Source organism: Grampus griseus, assembly GCF_964374135.1.
Source record: "Grampus griseus genome assembly, chromosome: 4".
Classification (NCBI taxonomy): domain Eukaryota; kingdom Metazoa; phylum Chordata; class Mammalia; order Artiodactyla; family Delphinidae; genus Grampus; species Grampus griseus.
This window is the reverse complement of record NC_138997.1, coordinates 20,238,817-20,258,929: the sequence shown is the minus strand read 5'-3', so window position 1 is coordinate 20,258,929 and position 20,113 is coordinate 20,238,817. Positions and strand designations below refer to the sequence as shown.

Below are 20,113 nucleotides of genomic sequence, written 5' to 3'. Positions count from 1 at the left end.
CTCGTTATGGGGATTAAATGAAATGCTGTGTATAAAGCACTTAGTATGATGCTCACCAAACAGTATGGGTTGGGTACTTCTCTGGTGGTGCAGTGGTTAAGAATCCACCTGCCAGTGCAGGGGACACGGGTTCGGGCCCTGGTCCGGGAAGATCCCACATGCCGCGGAGCAACTAACCCCGGGCGCCATAACTACTGAGCCTGAGCTCTAGAGCCCGTGAGCCACAACTACTGAGCCCGTGTGCCTAGAGCCCGTGCTCCGCAACAAGAAAAGCCACCGCAATGAGAAGCCCGCGTGCCATAAGGAAGAGTAACCCTCGCTCGCCGCAACTAGAGAAAGCCCACGCAGCAGCGAAGACCCAACGCAGCCAAAAATAAATAAATAAATTTATTTTAAAAATAACAAAACAGTATGGGTTGTACGAAAAGGACAGGAACACACATATTAACAGCACACATGGTGTTAATTAAAAATAGGATATCAGGGGGAAACTTAAAAGCATAGAAGTAACAAGTGTTGGTGGGTCTCTGAGGTCCCATCGTGCCCCAGAGAGGTGTGTGGGACTCAGCATAGGAGGCAGACACATCATGGAAAGATCCCAGGAGAGGTGTTCCATGCTTTTAGTGCTCCACACACATTTAGAGAAAGAAGCACGGGAACATCTAGGTAATTCTGTAGTAATGGAGCTTCCTGAGCCATGAAACAGACAGCCATGTTAGAACGGGGAAGCTCCCAGGCTCAGCCTCCAGCATCAGGCTCTTCCTCCCTTTTTAAAAAAAATTTATTTATTTTATTTATTTATTTTTGTCTGTGTTCGGTGTTCGTTGCTGCACGCGGGCTTTCTCTAGTTCCAGCGAGCAGGGGCTACTCTTCCTAGCAGTGTGCGGGCTTCTCACTGTGGTGGCTTCTCTTGTTATGGAGCACGGGCTCTAGGCATGCAGGCTTCAGTAGTTGTGGCACGTGGGCTAAGTAGTTGCAGCTCACGGGCTCAGTAGTTGCAGCTCGCGGGCTCTAGAGCGCAGGCTCAGTAGTTGTGGCTCACAGGCTTAGTTGCTCCACGGTATGTGGGATCTTCCCGGACCAGGGCTCAAACCCATATCCCCTGCATTGGCAGGCAGATTGTTAACCACCGTGCCACCAGGGAAGTCCCAGGCTCTTTCTTCCTTAGTTAACTCTGACCAACTGAGCTGGCTTCTTGCTACAAAAAGGGGAGGAAATGAGCTGCCACGGCCATGTGATTTTCTTTCCTCTGAAAGCATCACACAAGAAAACATGTGAGGAATCAAGCAATTGCTGCCCATGGCAAGGGTTGAACTCAGCTTTTCCAGTTTCTAAGGCCAGAGAGCTTTCCACTTCGCCGTATTGCTTCCACTAACAAGTCAGCCTAGAAATCATTCAGAGTGTAATTGAAACTAATTCCAAATCTCTTAGAGTCATAAATTGAAAAGGACATGAGAGATAGTATAATTCAATCCGACATTTGCAGACAAAAGTGAGACTCAAAATGGGCATTTATTAGGTTACCAGTATGAAGTGACAGAGTCAGGCTTGAACCTTCATCTTCCAAATCCCATTTCCTCTTAAACTGCAATAAAGTGCAATGTAAACTTGTTTAGCACACAAGTCACACAGATCCTATTAAAAAGGGCTTTGTGGCTTTAATCTACAAAGTTTGAGGAAAAGACAACAGCTTCCAGAGTAAACTGAGAGAGTAGCAGAGCCAAAGATGATTGATTCATTTTGTTCAAACCCTTGGAACCTCCTAAATAAGAAAGGAAAGCTAGATAATTTAGCAAATAATGATCAAGACAACACTACTTATTAACATCTATGAGATGTAGTCAAAGATTTATTCAGAGGAAAAGTCATAATCTTAAAACCTTTTTAGCTTAAGAATGAATATGAAGGAAGTGACTATTCAAGAAGACTAAAAAAAGAATAACTTTTAAAATCTAAGGAAAACAGAATTTAAAATGAAAGCAGAATATGATGATGTTGAAAACAAAGTCAGTGGAATTGATTGTTGGGAGACAGTGCTCCCATGGGTGGCTTGCATTTCTGCACATCTCAGGAGCAGACACACTGACTACTTTTGTCCTAGACTTATCTTTTCAAGGAGGTTTGTGTAGCAAACAGCTTGGGAAGCTAGAGAGAGTGCCCCTACCTGGAGCCAAGGGCAGGCATTCTTACTTTCCTTATGAAAGAGTTGAGTTTGCTAAGCTTAGGATTCGGATTCCTCTCCTCCAACCTACTACGTGAGAAAGCATCACGCGGCCTCCATGGCAAGGACCTGTGGGAAGTGGCAAAAATGCTGATACTCTAGCTGTCTTGGATCTGGGAGGCTTGCATGCTCTACCAACAGACTAACTAACCTGTTAGCTTGCAAATAGGATAAAATCTCAGGTCTTCATATTGCAGGTCATTTGCAGGTCTTCATATTGATAAAGAAATCTAGAGCTGGTTCATCACAGAAAAAACAGCTACAATAATAAATAATCCACTAAGTTAGTCTAATCAAGGAAAAAGAGGAAAAATACAAATAAAGTTAGGAATTAGAAACTGGATTAACACACATATATAGGAAACTATAATTCTCTTTTTTTTTAACTTTATTTATTGAGATGTATTTGACATATAACATCATATTCGTTTCAGGTGTAAAATAATGATAATGACTTGATATTTGTATGTAAGAAATTAAAATTCTTGTAAAAGAATCATTTGTACAAATATGTATTCCTATTTTCAAAGTCTGAGTGAAATGGATCGTTTTTGAGGAAAATATAAAATATCAAAATTCATTCAAAAAGAAGCAGGAACTTAAACAGGCCCATCTCATACCAGAAATTGAGAGGGCAAAGCCAAAGTCTTGGTCTACTTAGCAGATCAGCCATGTTCTCCCAGGACTTGTCTGCTTGCTTTTTCCTGGCCATCGATCAAAGGTGGATACCTCAGCTGGCAAGGCCGGTGTGTGTCTCTGGCTGGAGTTGAAAGTGGAGGTGAAATCTGCCAGTCTTGACTCCAAACATTACGATGTGATAAAATGACCTAACAAGTCACACTTTTTTCACTGGAGAAAGGGGTGGGGGGGAGGGAATAATTTTTATTAAATAATATACACACATATTTCTTATGAACCCTATCCTTTAAATCTTATGCCATTTTCTTTATTTATAAAATAATACCTTTGCCCTGGAAATGCCGGCTCAGAAGTGACTGATTTTGATTGGACAAGGACAGTAAGATCACCAGGAAGAGTCTTTTGGTGCATGTCAGTGCCTTTCTTGGGTTCAATCTGTTACCATGTACAATGGCCCTTGCCCGGACACTCCACCCACTACAATAAAGCAGTGGTTCTCCAACCCGCAGCATCAGCATTACCCAAAAACTTGTTAGAAATGCACTTTCTCAAGCCCCATCCCAGATCTACTGATTCACAAACTCTGGGGGTGGTACCCGGGAGTCTGTGTTTCAACAAGCCCCTCCCCTCTGGGTGATTCTGATGCACAGACAAGTTTGAGAAGTGCTGTAATAGACCTCATTCAAGTCATCAAATTTAGCATCTATCAGAGCCCACTTCCTGTTGGTTGCATCAAAACGACTCAGAAGGAAAAAATTCCACTCTTTTGCAGCCCCCCTCTCGCTATAAATAGTGAACACTTGCTTACCAGCAGCTGGAGTTCCGGCCCATCCTTGTCGGAGCTCTCCATCTCCGTCAGACAGCTGCTGCAGAATACCAATATCCAAAAGAACAAGGATATTCAGCTGTGCTGGGGGAAAATACGACCATCTTTTAGGTCTTGCCCAATAAAGTCACAAAGCAGATTTGCAGTAGAAGTTTAGGAAAGGAAGGGTTGCCCCACTTTTTTTTTTTAATGAGCAAAGTTAAGATGGAACTAATACACAGCTACAGACCCTACTCCTAACTACATGTGAGATTTAAAGAGACAGCAAGATCTAATGCTGAGGCAACAAAACTGAAAGGACCAGAAACCTGAATCCTTTCCCTGTCTCGGTTACTAATTCACCACCTGACCTTGGGAACATTACTTAAGCTTTTAATTCTTTACTATTCCTGTCTGTGAAATATGAGCGATAATAATCCCTCCTCCCCCCATCACAGATTGATGGGGAGATTCATTTCAACCTCCAGAAAAGAAGTTTTTAAGAGAAAAGAGCCACAGGCCGAGATGGCCCTAAGGTACCTCAGGCCAGTCTCACCCACGTCCTCCCAAACTCAGGGAGAGATTGGGGAAAAGCTAGGATTGTAAAGACTCCCTAGCTCATGCACATGAATAACCTGAGCTTCTAACCCAGCACTGACACCGCAAGAAGGCAGACGGGGCCACTCCAGCCCTTGGCTTGTCCCTCTGATTGGGAGGGTGGGGAGAGGTGTAGGGTGTCTCTTTTTTTTTTTGGTTTTCAAAGCACCTTTATGGGAAATGATCTGATTTGATTCTAACTACAGCCTCATGTGGCAGGCAGAGCAGGTAGTAGTATTTGCATTTGGTTGATGAAGAAACACACTTGCTCAGAAGTAACTTCAAGATTACATGGATAGTGGATTGCAGAGTTGATATCAGAACCCAGGGCTCCTGACTCGAAGCTTCTCTGTCGGTAATAAGGTCCCAACTATCACTCCTACGTAGTCATTTTCTTCCATTCCTACCTCTCGGCTTTTTTAACTGGCTCCTGTACACTCTACCTAATTTTCCCTGTCATGCTTTTTTCTTCAGCAATTTCTATCTTAGGGCACTTTTCCTTAGTCTACTCCAGACCTTCCTACACCTTATCCCTCTTCTTCTAGGCCTTCATCCTGTCAAGTCATACTTGCTCATTTCGGAGAATCTCAACATACTAGGGTCTAACCGGTGGTTCTCAACAGGGGGCTTTTTCTTTTTTAAAAATATTTATTTATTTATTTGGCTGCACCGGGTCTTAGTTGCGGCTTGCAGTATCTTAAATTGTGGAATGCAGGATCTAGTTCCCTGACCAGGGATCGAACGTGGGCCCCGTGCATTGGGAGCAAGGGGTCTTAGCCACTGGATCACCGGGACAGTCCCTCAACAGGGGCTTTTGTCTCTCAGAGATATTTGGAGATATGTCTGGAGATATTTTTGATTGTCACCACTGGGGGACGCTACTGACATCTAGTAAGAAGCCAGGGATGGCGCATCGTACAAGGCATAGGACAGCCTCACAGCAAAGAATTATGCAGCCCAAAATTTCATTAGTGCTGAGGGTGAAACCCTGCTCTAATCCAATGCCTGGGGAAGCCTTGTCTGACTCCTGGCTTGCTCTTTGTAGGTGGAACGGCTGCGCCAGGCCATGAAGGAACTATACTATTTTGAATTTGTGGTGGACAACTTGCCAATCTGTGGCTTTGTGGGCTACGTGGAGGAGAGTGGCTTCCTGCCTCACAGCCACAAGGCAGGACTCTGGACCCATTTAGACTTCCACCTAGAATTCCACAGAGACTGGATTATATGTGCCAGAGTCTCAGGGCGGGACGTCAAGCCCCCCAGTTTAGATGGGTTACGACCTCATAAGTTCCTAGGCCTCACCCACACCTACAGCGTGCGCTGGTCTGAGATGTCAGGTGAGCATTGGAGTGACAGGTGCGTGGCGACGATGGCGGTTTCTTTCTCCAAACACTGGAAATCCAATGGTAGTCCATCGTCAATCCCATGGTGCTTGTGCTTTTACTGGTGGGTTTCGTGGCTGTCATTCTCATGCGTGTGCTTCGAAAAGACCTGGCTCGGTACAACTTGGATGAAGAGCCAACCTCTGGAGGTTCTGGTGATGACTTTGACCAAGGTGACAATGGCTAGGAAATGATCTATACAGATGTCTTCCACTTCCCTCCATATCGTGGTCTGCTCTGTGCTGTGCTTGGTGTGGGTGCCCAGTTCCTGGCCCTTGGCACTGGTGAGGTGATAAAAAATTAATCAGGGATTTCTCTCAAGGGGTAGAACTAAGTAGGTGGTTTGTTCAGAAAAAGATCTGCAGATCTTCTCTTCTGTCCAAGGTGAGGGGCAGACCTAAGGGGTGGATGGCTCTAGCAAGGATGTGTATATTCTATTGTTATTCTATTGTGGGTTTTCTAGACAACAGAACTGGGGGATATTGTTTGGATGGAAGCCCTGGGTCTGGGAGAAAGCGGGCTAGCTGATTCCTCTGAAATTGCCAGAAGAGGGTTGGGTGAAACCTGACACGGGCTTTCCACTACCACCCTGCAGGCATTATTGTCATGGCACTGCTGGGCATGTTCAGTGTGCACCATCCTGGGGCCATTAACTCAGCAGCCATCTTGTATGCCCTGACTTGCTGCATCTCTAGCTACATGTCCAGCCACTTCTACTGGCAGATCAGAGGCCAGTGTTGGGTGTGGAACATCATTCTCACCACCAGTCTCTTCTCCGGTGAGGACAGCCCTTTCCCTGGTGGGCCAATTTAGGAACTTAGAACACATCATGGAACCTGCTTCCTCATCCTGGATCTGCCAGTTCGAGGCTGTGCTGACCCGCAAATGACCGAGCACCGGTTGCGAAGGTGCCTTTTCTTAATTGAAGTATAGTTGATTTACAATGTTGTGTTAGTTTCAGGTGTACAGCAAAGGGATTCAGATATATATATATATAATATTCTTTATAATATTTTTATAATATATATATTTATAATTTATATATATATTCTTTTTCAGATTCTTTTCCACTACAAGATATTGAATATAGTTCACTGTGCTATACAGTAGGTCCTTGTTGTTTATCGATTTTATGCATATAGTAGTTTGTATCTGCTAATACCAAACTCCTAATTTATCCCTCCCCACCCTTTCCCCTTTGGTAACCATAAGTTTGTTTTCTATGTCTGTGAGTCTATTTCTGTTTTGTAAGTTCATCTGTATCATTATTTTGGATTCCACATATAAGTGATATCAGATGATGTTTGTGGAGGGTAATTTTCATGATTCTCTCTTACCCCATGGCCACCCTGATCAAATGTTTAGAACCCAAAATAGGGTTAACTGCCTCACAAATGAAAGGTACCTATAGAGAAACTAGGTGGGTTTTTCTAAATCAGAGGGTAAAGATTACATCCCATGTCACTGCCTGGACAATCTCTCCCCCAGCCCAAGCCCTTCTAAGAGGTCTGTGCTCCGCCCCACCTCCTTCCATCGGGAGCTTCCTCAGAACCTGTCTTTTCTGCACTCTTTCTTTATGCATTCTTTTTTTAAAAAATAAATAAATATTTATTTATTTATTTATTGTTGTCTGTGTTGGGTCTTCGTTGCTGCGCGCGGACGTCCTCTAGTTGCGGCGAGCAGGGGCTACTCTTTGTTGCGGTGCGCAGGCTTCTCATTGCGGTGGCTTCTCTTGTTGCGGCGCACGGGCTTCAGTAGTTCTGGCTCACGGGCTCTAGAGCGCAGGCTCAGTAGTTGTGGCGCCTGGGGTTAGTTGCTCCGCGGCATGTGGGATTTTCCTGGACCAGGGCTTGAACCCATGTCCCCTGCAGGCGGATTCTTAACCACTGCACCACCAGGTAAGTCCCCCTTTATGCATTCTGACTGCTCAACACATGTTTATTAAACGAAAGGTAAAAGAAGAGTGAATGGCTTAATTCTTCCCCTTTGAGAGAACGCTCGACACACATTTTATCCTACTTTCGCCTGCTTGGTACAGTCAGCCACGTGCCCTGCATTATCCCCACCGAGGACTGCCTGGGGCCATTGCTTCTCGAGATGTAGGACTTTATCACAATAAGGAGCCTTAGTTGTTGTTCAGACGACCTTCTTTTACGTATTAAACCGAGGCTCAGAGAGAAGATATGACCTGGATAGCTGTTTTGTCTAGAAACTTTGTTGTTAAGGTATTAAGTGATTGAGTGATAATCACTATATCAAAGGGCTTAGAAACCTTCAGAAGCCAAGAATAGATCTGGGATAAAAATAACATCTGGGCATTGTCTTTGAGGCATGAAGAGCGGACTCACGCAGAATTCAGCATTTACCCCTGTGTTAATACAACCCAACCAATTCAGCCACAGTCAAAGAGCGTGAAAGTTTAGAAATAGGGTTGATGCATTTTGGCTCCCACAGACCTGCCTGAGTCCTTTCAAGGGCTAGAGACTGCCCCTTCCAAAGCCCTAGGGGAGAGGGCTTTGGATCCCTCAAGGATCTCTTTTTTTTAAATTGAAGTGTAGTTGATGTACAGTGTTGTGTTAATTTTGGAGGTACAGCAAAGTGATTCAGATATATTATATATATATATTCTTTTTCATATTCTTTTCCATTATGGTTTATTATAAGATACTGAATATAATTCCCTGTGCTATACAGTAGGTCCTTGTTGTTTATCTATTTTATATATAGTAGTTTGTATCTGCTAACCCCAAACTCCTAATGTATCCTTCCTCCACCCCCTTTCCCCTTTGGTAACCATAAGTTTGTTCTCTATGTCTCTGAATCTGTTTCTGTTTTATAAATAAATTAATCTGTGTCATATTTTAGATTCCACATATAAGTGATATGATACGGTGTTTGTCTCTGTCCGACTTAACTTCACTTAGTATGATAATCTCTAGGTCCATCCATGTTGCTGCGAATGGCATTTTTCCTTCTTTTTTATGGCTGAGTAGTATTCCATTATATATACACCATATCTTCTTTATCCATTCATCTGTCGATGGACACTTAGGTTGCTTCTGTGTCTTGGCTATTGTACATAGTACTGCTATGAACATTGGGGTGCATGTTTCTTTTCACATTAGAGTTTTCTCTGGATATATACCCAAGAGTGGGATTGCTGGATCATATGGCAATTCTATTTTTAGTTGTTTTTTTAAAATAAATTTGTTTATTTTATTTATTTTTGGCTATGTTGGGTCTTCATTGCTGTGTGCAGGTTTTCTCTGCAGCAAGCGGGGGGCTACTCTTCATTGCAGTGCGCGGGCTTCTCATTGCAGTAGTTTCTCTTGCTGCGGAGCATGGGCTCTAGGTGCGCAGGCTTCAGTCGTTGTGACACGTGGGCTTCAGCAGCTGTGGCTCGCGGGCTCTAGAACACAGGCTCAGTAGTTGTGGCACATGGGCTTAGCTGCTCCGCGACATGTGGGATCTTCCCGGACCAGGGATCGAACCCGTGTCCTCTGCATTGGCAGGTGGATTCTGAACCACTGTGACACCAGGGAAGCCCTATTTTTAGTTTTCTAAGGAACCTCCACACTGTTTTCCATAGTGGCTGCACCAATTTACATTTCCACCAACAGTGTAGGAGGGTCTCTTAATGTATCCCTCAAGGAATACAATCAAGAATTTGATAGCTGTTCTGATCTCGCCTCACGTGTTCTAATCAATGTATGAGGGAGGCCTTGGGTTTTGTCCATCTTAGAGATGAAAAACTTGGGACTTGGGGAGAAGTGCTCAGGTGGACGAGTCATCATCCAGAAAGGAATTCAAAGCTTAAAATGAAGTCCAGGGCTTCCCTGGTGGCGCAGTGGTTGAGAGTCCGCCTGCCGCTGCAGGGGACGCAGGTTCGTGTCCTGGTCCGGGAAGATCCCACATGCCGCTGAGCGGCTGGGCCCGTGAGCCATGGCCGCTGAGCCTGCGCATCCGGAGCCTGTGCTCCGCAACGGGAGAGGCCACAGCAGTGAGAGGCCCGCGTACCGCAAAAAAAAAAAAAAAAAAATGAAGTTCACCCAGCAAGGTAGGCCTAGGTGGAGTTCTAAGGTTCAGAAGCCTGTCCTGTCTTTGTCGGCCCCGCTTTCTCTGCTCCTACATTTTGTCTTACTTTCTTTGTAGATGTTGTGTCCTCAACCTCATGTCTGCCCAACACCCTAGTGTCTGGGGCTTACCCTCTCTGGCCTCACCTCAGGTCCTCTCCAAAGCCAGCTACACTTTTCTACTCGAGGCCTCCCCCTCGATCTCCCCTCCCAACAAAACTTGCTTCTCCTGCATTGACACATTTTTGCAAAGTAAAAGGTTGCTAGTTCAGATACAGCAACAAGAGACCAGAAAGGGGAACAGATGGCCAGAGACAGGGCCTCCTCCCTCTGATAACAAAGTCGGGCCATGTTCAATTCATACCACATGGTTTGCTAAAGTGGTATGCTCTCTCTTGGAAGGATATACGCAGAAGGCCTCAAGCAAGACAGAAAAATGTCCCCACAAGTCCCCCAAACATAACTCTTCCATGATCATAGCACCGCCATTCGTATACTGTCTACCAGGTATCAGACACCCCAAGTCTCACCCCCATCCTATGAGGTGCTACTACCCCCATGTTACAGATGAGAAAACTGAGGCTCAGAGACATTAGTATGTGGCTAATTGGTGAGAGAGCTTGAATGTGAAGCCAGGTCTGCTTGACTCCAACACCTGTGTTCCTAACTTTCCTCTACATTCAGCTTAACTGAGACGGCTGACTCATTCCAAGCGGCACCGAGAGCCAGACAGTGTTCTAACATGTGCAGCTGCATCATACTCCCCTCCCTCCTCTTCTATATCCCAAACTCTCACCTCTGTGGGAACCTGATTTCCTGCCGTTTTTTCTTTCTGCCCTGCCCCCTCTCTCTTCGACCTCTCTACCTCTCATGGGTGGTTTCTGATGGAAAGGTGTTGACAGCTCTTTATAACTATCCTTTTAGTTCTCCTTTAAAAAAAAAAGAACTACATTCATATTTTAAAACGTGGAAGCATGGCTCAGTGATATAAAAAATTATGTCAGAACAAAGAACATAAAAGACAGAACCCTTAGAAGGAGACGTATCAACCTGCACAGCCCACTGCAAAGCTACACGACGAATAAATCACAAACGCCTCCGACACCTGCTGTGCCCTGGAAAGGCTCTCTGGAACAAGCAGCAGTGAGAGTCTTCGTGCTTACCTTGCAAACCTCACCAGGGTTAAAGCCCTGGCACCATCGGAGAAGAAAGTTGGAGCATGGAGCCAGCCCTTAACTAGGAGTCAGTCAACTACTAAATACTGAGCAAGCATGCAGCGTCAGTCAGCCTCTCTGGGCTTCATCTGGAGAGCTGTTTGTTTGTTTGTTTTTGTTTTTCTGGAGAGCGTTTTTAAGGTCCAGCTCTCCCCTGCCACTCTGAGTGAATATCTCTCAGATGAAGCCTAGGAATTGCTATATTTTAAAATTTCCCTGAGTGATCCCTACCCACGGCCAGATTTGGGAACCACTGAATGAGATGATATCTAAGATACCTTCCAACTCTAAGGACTTATGATAGTTTCCCTTACCCCACTAAGGGCAACTTGATAGCATCACCACATAGCTGGTATTGCCAAGTACATCCCAAATGTCACAGAAAGCAGGGACACTGGTTTCTGTTGCAGAACAGAGACGATGAGGATGGATTTGAATGACCATTTGAAATCAAGACCCAGGAAGGGGCTTGGCTGCCACCCAGAAGAGAATGGGGTTTGGCTCTTATCTGTCTGGATGGAAGGGAGTGGATAGGGCACTGGTAACATGTACTTCACAGAATCCTGCTGGAAAGGGTGACTCCTTTAAACAAGGCAAATTCCTTGCTTTCAAGTTTATTGACAAACACAGCCAACTTAAGAGTTTATGTTTTGTATCTAAATATCATTGATGAGCAAAATTTCAGTGATAATAACATCTGGTGGGGAAGAGATTTTAGACAGCAAAACGTGAGATGCTAGTTCTTACTTTAGAGAATTTTTTTTTTTTTAATATATCTGGCTGCACAGAGTCTTATTTGTGGCATGCGGGATCCAGTTCCCTGACCAGGAATCAAACCCAGGCCCCCTGCATTGGGAGCGCGGAGTCTTAACCGCTGGGCCACCACGGAAGTCCCTGGAGGCTTTTTTAAAAAACATCTATTACTGTTATGAGTTGAATTGTGTCTCCAACCACCACCCCACAAAAAAAAAAGATATGCTGGAGTCTGAATTCCGGGACCTTAGAATGTGACATCATTTGGAAACAGGATCTTTGCAGAAGTCAAGTTAAAATGAGGTCATGAGTGTGGGTCGTAATCCAGTGTGGCTGGGTCCTTATAAAAGGAGGAAAATAATGCACAGAGATAGACATGCACTCCGGGAAGACCATGTAAAGACACACATGGAGAAAATGCCATGTGCCTGGAGTGATACACCTGTAAGCCAAGGATTGCTGGCAAACACGAGAAGCTGGGAAAAGACAAAGGATTCCCCTACTGGTTTCAGTAGAGAGCGTGGGGGAGGGAGCGTGGGCCCTGCTGACACCCTGATTTTGGACTTAGCCTCTAGAATTGTGAGACAATACATTTCTATCGTTTTAAGCCACTCAGTTTATGGTACTTTGTTACAGAAACCCTAGGAAACGAATACAATTACCAACCTAGACTTTAAAATAATAATAATAATAACAACAACAATAATGGCCACCACCTATTGCTTGGTTTTACATGCATGGTCTCATTTAATCCTCTCGATAACCATGAAATGGGTTTATTTATCATCCCTACTTTTATTTTATTGTCCTCTCCATTTTTTTAAAAAAGGTGGGTGTGACCAAGTAAGATTAAGAAATTTGCTGAAGATTAGACAGCTCTAAAAAGGAATGGGATGTGAACTTGATCTCGGGCTACCTGACCCCAAAGCCTTACTGCTGCTGACCCTAGAGTAGCCTCCGTGGAAGAACTAAACCTAGAAAAGTAAACCTAAGCAGTTCCTCAACGACTGATGCCAATATTTATGGCCTAGTGTCATTATTTTGTTTAAAATTGCAGGCCAGATACCTATGAGTAGGTAAATACCAAAGCACATTAAGTAAAATGTAAAATGGTTTTAAGTTAAGTCATCTGAGATTTAAATCAAATAAGCGGGGATAAGACCCTGCTTCTATTAATATAAGCTGAACAATGATTGAGTCTACGTCTTTGTAACAGAGGTGACAAAAACAGTGATATAACAAGTATGACTGTTTTTATTTTACAGTTGACGAAACTGAGCCACTTCAGAGAGTGAAGTTTTTATCTTAGAGATGCTCTGTACAAACTTCCAGAATTAGGGTTGATGGGAGTTGTTTCAGGATAATGGGTCTTTCCCAAACGGAACACTTTCTTATGCAATATAATACAAGAAATTTTAGAAGCTCCCATCAAAGGAGCTCCCCTGCTTTCTGAAGCTTAACTTTTAAGCAATAAAAGCTTTGACCTCAAAGTGGCAGCACAAAGATCAGATACACGGAAAACATGACTGAAATTACCTTGTGGTATTTTCAATGATGAAATGATGATTTTCAATGATGAAACCAAAACGGAACCTATTCTTTTTTAAGCTGTGTTGTCATGTTTATACGTAGGTAACTCAAGCAGAAATTTCCTGAGAAAGCTCATGGGTCACCAGTATGACATACTTGGAGCCTGACCTTATGGAAGAATTCTCACATGTTGATTCTAGCCTCTAGAATTAAGCGTGTGAAGAGTTGGTGTCAGCCCTGCCTGCCCTCTGTTGGCACACAGATCTGCTCCCTCAGACAGGCTCAGACATGCCCGCGCCTAGGAGATGTGGCTTTTGTCAACGGCCTCGGTCCATCAGATGCAGGAGTGAGGCATGGCCATGACAGCTGGGCATCCCTCTGAATCGTCCACACCCTTCACCCTACTGCCCCCTCCTCCTTTGTTGGGAGCTGCTTTTCCTCAAGCATTAATATTCAAGGTAAACATTTCAATTGTATTTCTTATTCATTTTCCCAGTTTTGTTTCCTAGATTTCCAAGGTTTGTTTTTTTTTTTTTTCCTACTGAGCATGGTAGGTTAAATAGGCTTTTGTGGGCTAGTCTGGGAACATTGTTTCCAGTAAAAAAATGCATTCTGTGTTGGAAACAAACAACATACACAGAGAAACGTGGTGAACACCACCTCTTTGTAGAGTGGGGACTGCCTGTCCAGCCTCATGTATCTGACTGAAAGCCTCCAAGTGTTCTCTTTTGAAACCTAGTCAGCCCTTTTTTTTTTTTTAATGTCTCAATCTGGGTTGGAAAGCTATGAGTCTGGCCACATGTGGGAGAGCCTAAGAGATAAACGGTTTTGATGTTTGTATCATCCGTTTTCTAACTGGCAGAGAGGGTTAGAAATAAAGTGATATGACTCCTTCTTCCTCTTTAGGAAAACTCCAGCCCTCGGAGAAGGTGGTGGGAGGTGATTGAACTGTTCATTCACTTGACAAAGATAATTTACTTAATTAATTAAATCATCCAGCAACTATATACTGAGTGTTACAACCAGCTGGTCACTGTTCTAGGTATTCCAGCGGAAATTCTGACTGAACAAACAAGGTCTGTGGGGTGACTGACACGAGGTAACAGAATAATACAAATAAACAACAACATGTCGCAAGTGCTATGATGAAAATGAAACAGAGGAAGAATTAAACCGGAGAGGTGCGCCCAGGTAGCTCCTTTTGACTGGGTGGCCAGGAAGGCCTCCCTGAGGAGGGACTTCTACACTAACACCAAAACCCAGCTATGAGGGAAGCCCCATACCGCATTGTTGATAGAGTTTACTATCGGTTGCTAGGATTTCGAGTTTTACGTTCTTCTTTTCGATATTCTACTTTTCTAATATCTCTACAAGTAGTGTTTTTCTCCTAAAAGTAATAAAGTAAATGGTGATTTAAAATTATAGCTTAAGAGTGGATTGTTGGGGGGCTTCCCTGGTGGCGCAGTGGTTGAGAATCTGCCTGCCAATGCAGGGGACAAGGGTTCGAGCCCTGGTCTGGGAAGATCCCACATGCCGTGGAGCAACTGGGCCCGTGAGCCACAACTACTGAGCCTGTGCATGCAATGAAGAGTGGCCCCCGCTTGCCACAACTAGAGAAAGCCCTTGCACAGAAACGAAGACCCAACACAGCCATAAATAAATAAATAAATAAATAAATAAATAAATAAATAAATAAAGAGTGGATTGTTGGGACTTCCCTGGTGGCGCAGTGGTTAAGAATCTGCCTGCCAATGCAGGGGACGTGGGTTCGAGGCCTGGTCCGGGAAGATCCCACATGCCACTGAGCAACTAAGCCCATGTGCCACAACTACTGAGCCTGTACTCTAGAGCCCGTGAGCCACAACTGCTGAGCAAACTCCGCTTGCCATAACTAGAGAAAGCCTGCACACAGCAACGAAGACCCAATGCAGCCAAAAATAAATAAATTAAAATAAATTTTAAAAAAATGACTGGATTGTTTTGGGGCATTCCCTGGCAGTCCAGTGGTTAGGACTCGGTGCTTTCACTTCCAGGGCCCCAGGTTCCATCCCTGGTCAGGGAATTAAGACCCCGCAAGCCATGAGGCACTGCCCTCCACGCCCCCCAAAAAAAGACTGGATTGTTTTTAATTTAATGAAGTTCTTCAAAAAACATTTTTCTGTCCTATTCCATGTCCATAGCTCAAAAATCATCTGTCAAACATAAATTGCTCCCAAGATGGCTATTCTCAGCAACCTGTTCCTGATGGGCTTGTTTGGATTGGTCCTTCAATGGCAGAGAACACCTCCTGGCAACAAGCTCCCACACATCTCCTAGACACCTACGTGTCCAGACTGTACTAGGCACCCCAAGTGCCTAGCGCAGCAGTAAACGTAACTTCTGCCCTCTACCTCAGCCACCATCACCAGAAAAACAAACCAAACAACGTGCACCAAGTAGTATGTCATCTCAAACACGAGAAGGTCACCCGGGACGCCCCCATAAAAGCATACCTTCAAAGGTGGTCAAAAGGTACAAACTTCTGGGCTTCCCTGGTGGTGCAGTGATTGAGGGTCCGCCTGCTGATGTAGGGGACACGGGTTTGTGCCCCGGTCCGGGAAGATCCCACATGCCGTGGAGCGGCTGGGCCCGTGAGCCATGGCCGCTGAGCCTGCGCGTCCGGAGCCTGTGCTCCGCAACGGGAGAGGACACAACAGTGAGAGGCCCACGTACTGCAAAAAAAAAAAAAAAAAAAAGGTACAAACTTCCAGTTACCATGTAAATAAGTACTAAGGATGTGATGTACACCATGGTGACTACAGTTAACACTGCTGTATGATCTATAGGAATATAGTTAAGAGAGTAAATCCTAAGGGTTTTCATCACAAGAACAAAAAACTGTTTTTGCTTTTTCTTTTTATTGTATCTATATGAGATGACGGATGCCAACTAACCATACTGTGGTGATCATTTCACAGTATGTCTAAGTCAAACCACTATCCTGTACACCTTAAACTTATAGAGTGATGTATGTCAATTACATCTCAATAAAACTGGGAGGGGGAGGGGGTGAGCATACCTTCAGAGATAAAGTCGAAGTTTCCTCTGCAGTCTGAGGCCAGCCATGTATACATATATGCTCTGTGGTTTCATCCCCCATAATTCCATTTTGCCTGACACCATGGAAATTGATGTAGGGCTTCCTCAAGTACTTTTCCTTTACCCAGCCAGCTTCTAGAATTGTTTCTCCACCACTGTCCTGTCATTCCCCTTTCCTCTGTATGTGGCTTTTCATGGTCTGGACAGCTATGGCTCCAATCCCAATACCACTCCTGATACGACCGCAGATGAGTTATTTAAATTTATAGTCTCAGTTTTCCTCATCTGTAAGTGGAGATAATACTCTATAAGGTCATTTTCAGGATTAAAAGAAATCACATGGATCAAAGTCCTGGGATACAGTAGACTGTCTCTGAGCACCATTTTCTTCTCACTTGTCTCCTGCCCTCCTATGCCCACCATCTAAAGGATCTCATCACTCTGCCTGAGACGTGTGGTATGTGAAGGCCCAATGGGCCTTGATTTGAGCTCCATTCAGCCATGTTTTTGATGTGGGATCCTGGGCAAGTCTTTAAATCATCATGGTCTTGAGGATTACTTTGAGATACTAGAAGAGTATGGTAACAAGAGAAATAGGCCCTTGGAAAAAAATGAATCTATAAATGAGATACATCCACTGCATAACCCCAAATTTTTCAGTAAGCATTTTGAAATAGGAAAGTTAATTGCAAAATACCCAAATCTTATACAGGATTGGTGGGAGGTAAGAGAAAATTGACTTGCCCCTCTTTCTTATACACAACTTAGAATGAACCTAGCCTGCTTCAAATCACAATCTTTTGTCACACCTGAATGGGCAGGGAATCCCAGGGGAGGCCAGTCCAGAGAGAGGGAGCATAGTCAGCATGGAGAACGTGCCCTGTCTTCCCAGCTGAGCAATAACTAGGCTGCCCACACCCATAGAAAACCCATGCACAGCCCATGCTTGAGGAACTGCCCAGATGCCAGGTTGGGAAAGGATGCTCAGGGCTTGTAGAAGACCTGCCCGCATAACACGGCTGCTCAACTAGCATTGTTCTCCAAGGCCCTGCACTGTCCTGCCACGGGGCTTCTTCTTTGTGTTCCTCTATCTTGAGCACAGGAGCATCTGAGCTGGGTTCTTTAAATTGGGCTGAAAGATATTCCAAAGTTGGCCACAGCACTTTTTCCTGGGAACTGATCTATGGACTCAGCAAGGAGGATCGATAGGACTTTAAATGACCTGAAAGGACACTCTACATTTAAAAAGGCTGCAGGTCCCCAACAAAGTCCATCTGGGGAAGGGGTGGCTTAGCAACGAACCCCTCTGGGTGGGGGCTACCTATGTGTCAAGGATGTCATTTCAATGTCAGGGGTTCCAGAAACACTCTGTCGATCTGTCCTTGTTGGTAACTTGAGTTAACAAGGCCATGTGAATATTTTCATTTCTGGATTGAGTTCAAAATCAGAGTCCTGTTTGCTCTCCATCTATGTTGGAGTAGATAGTACCTGCATCCTCAAGGTGAAATTTTACAACTTAAGTCATCATAGCAAAAGGCCAGCCTCTCTTCTCACGCAGAGAAGAGGAAAGATATCTTTGAGTTGGGTGCCCAGGAAAAGGTGGACAACTCTATCACATCACAGGACCTATGGACCTTAATAAGCCTGATCTCTTTATTCAAAGTGCATGGTGGCCAAAGGAAGGTTAGGTCACTGTTGGTAGCCCATGAAGCAAAATGAGCTGCTTCTCCAAGAATCTGGAAACCAGGTCACCCTCAGAAAGTTAGACTAAAATCTGCGCGTATGATGGATTGGACTAGAATTCAGCGGGAGTAGACCAAGACAGTGACAATTTGTGACCGAAGAATTTGGAAATGCCCCAAATTCCCATCAAAGTGACTTGACTGCAATATCAGGAAGGTAGATATGGAATGTGATTATGACTTTAAAAGTGTAAGTCTGCCTAGTTAGGTGTATAGGATGCTGTGTGGAGAAACTGGTTTGAAGAGACTAGTGCATACGGAAAGGAAGCCCAAACTCTCAGAAGGTGGCAGGGCCATATAAGCAAGGATGGATGGGGGTGGGGTGGGTGCCTCATTCTTTCAGGGCATTGTGTCAGGGGCATTTCTCTGTGGACCATACAACAAATTTCATTTATTCTAACTCCAGGCTAAGCAAACATCTGGATGGAACTTGTCTTCTCAAGTACATTTATCTATAGAGACTGATCTTGCATGGCAACGTGAGTATTCTGGTCTGCTGGTCATAATTTGGGTATGTCCAACAGTCTCTGGGGTCTGGTTAATGCGAGTTTATTTGAGGAAGGTCAGGATCTCGGCCGTGATGAATGTTGTGACATTTGTGATAAATAAGACAGCTGGAAATGCCCTTCCATTCACTCTGTGGACAGTAATGTACCCACCCCTGGGTACACAATGTACCCACCCCTGCAATGTTAGCATTTGCATACGACTGATTACAGGACCCAATAACTTTAATTATAGCCCAGTAAAATAATTTTTTTAAAGCAATAAAATAAACTGATACTTAAGAAAACACATTTGGTTTTGATGGTCATTGTAGTTTTCAAATTCCTGCATCCTATTGATTTTTCTGAAGTACTTTCTAAAGCAATCACCTCTTTGAAATCGTTTCCAATTTTTCTTTCTTTTTTTTTTTTTTCAAATCATGTCATTCAGCAGCTTCACCAGACCCAAGCCTGACAAGGGTTTTCATATCCCATAATGGAAGACCAAAAGAAGCAGGCACACTGCGGAGGAAGAATATTTGTCCAGAGTGGACCCAAATAGGGAGACCTGGGCTGTGTCTTCCTTTCCTCCATGCCCCCAAAGGGCTAAATTTAGTTTACAGGATATACTGCGATGACATTAACATGTTGCAAGAACAAGAATCAAGCCAAAGAGAGAAAAATAAGCTTAATGTGGTGCAAGATATTTAAATGCCATGGCAACTGTGATGTCTTCTCTCTTATTTAATTCACTTCCTCAGGTCAGGTCACCCTGCCCTCTCTCCCCTGCACTTCCTGTTGCTGTAATCAAATCAGGTCACCCTGAATTTGTGAGTCCTCTTCATGACCGCAGTCGTGTCTATTTCCAGCAGAATGAATTTTCTCCATCTCTTCCTTTGCTCCCGGACCTTTATTTGGTGCCCTTGATGTTACCAGTTGCTCTTTGCTCCACATGCTGTAAATGCTTCCCTTTCATCCACATCTCTTCCCCCACACCCTTCTCCTCAGTGCTGCTCTCCCCGCCCCTCCCTCCAGCTTCTGCAGTTGTCACTAACACAGTTAGCCATTTGATTAGTAACTCAGTGATTCAGAAGCCAAGAATCTTGGTTCTTCTGAAAGGCCCAGGCTTCTCTTCCTAGAGCAAGATGAAGTTCCTCCCTCACCCCCAGATCTCAGTGCCCTTACTCTGAGATGACACGGGGGCTTGAATATTCCATTTGCCAGGGTTGCCCCTGCTTCTTCCCCTTTCTTTTTCTGTGCATGTCCCCAGAGCTCTTCATGCTCTATTTAGCTTTTCCCCAGGAAAGGTGGACAGAGAAGGTTTGAGCTTAGCATTTTGGTAGCCCAACCTCCTCATTTACAGATGGGAAAACTAAGATCCAGAGGGCTTAATTGACCAGTTGCATGGCTAGCCCTTGGAGGAACCAAAACAAACAGGGTGAAAACTCAATCACATTGGCAGATGTGGTGGGAAAAAGTCTTGTTAAGGGGTGAGCAGTGCCGATAAGAGTATTGATGATTATTTAAGAGTTCCTTCACTCATTCTGCCCTCATCTCCCTGCCATTAGTGTAAGCAAAAGATCAAAGCAGAGCG

At 44.4% G+C, this 20,113-nt stretch overlaps 1 long non-coding RNA gene and 1 pseudogene across 2 annotated transcripts; one reads left to right on the top strand and one right to left on the bottom strand.

Moving 5' to 3' along the window:
* Nucleotides 1–2,883: 2,883 nt before the first annotated feature.
* LOC309822048 lies at nucleotides 2,884–4,001 on the bottom strand. Its single transcript, XR_014296685.1, has 2 exons — nucleotides 3,669–4,001; nucleotides 2,884–3,070 (listed from the first exon to the last, which is right to left on the bottom strand). It is a non-coding gene; the product is annotated as an uncharacterized lncRNA (long non-coding RNA).
* A 189-nt stretch (nucleotides 4,002–4,190) lies between these two features.
* On the top strand, nucleotides 4,191–14,161 carry LOC309821820 (transmembrane 9 superfamily member 1-like; annotated as a pseudogene). Its single transcript has 5 exons — nucleotides 4,191–4,201; nucleotides 4,469–4,490; nucleotides 5,308–5,928; nucleotides 6,240–6,422; nucleotides 14,121–14,161. The product of its transcript is annotated as a transmembrane 9 superfamily member 1-like (transcript).
* The last annotated feature ends 5,952 nt before the right edge of the window (nucleotides 14,162–20,113 follow it).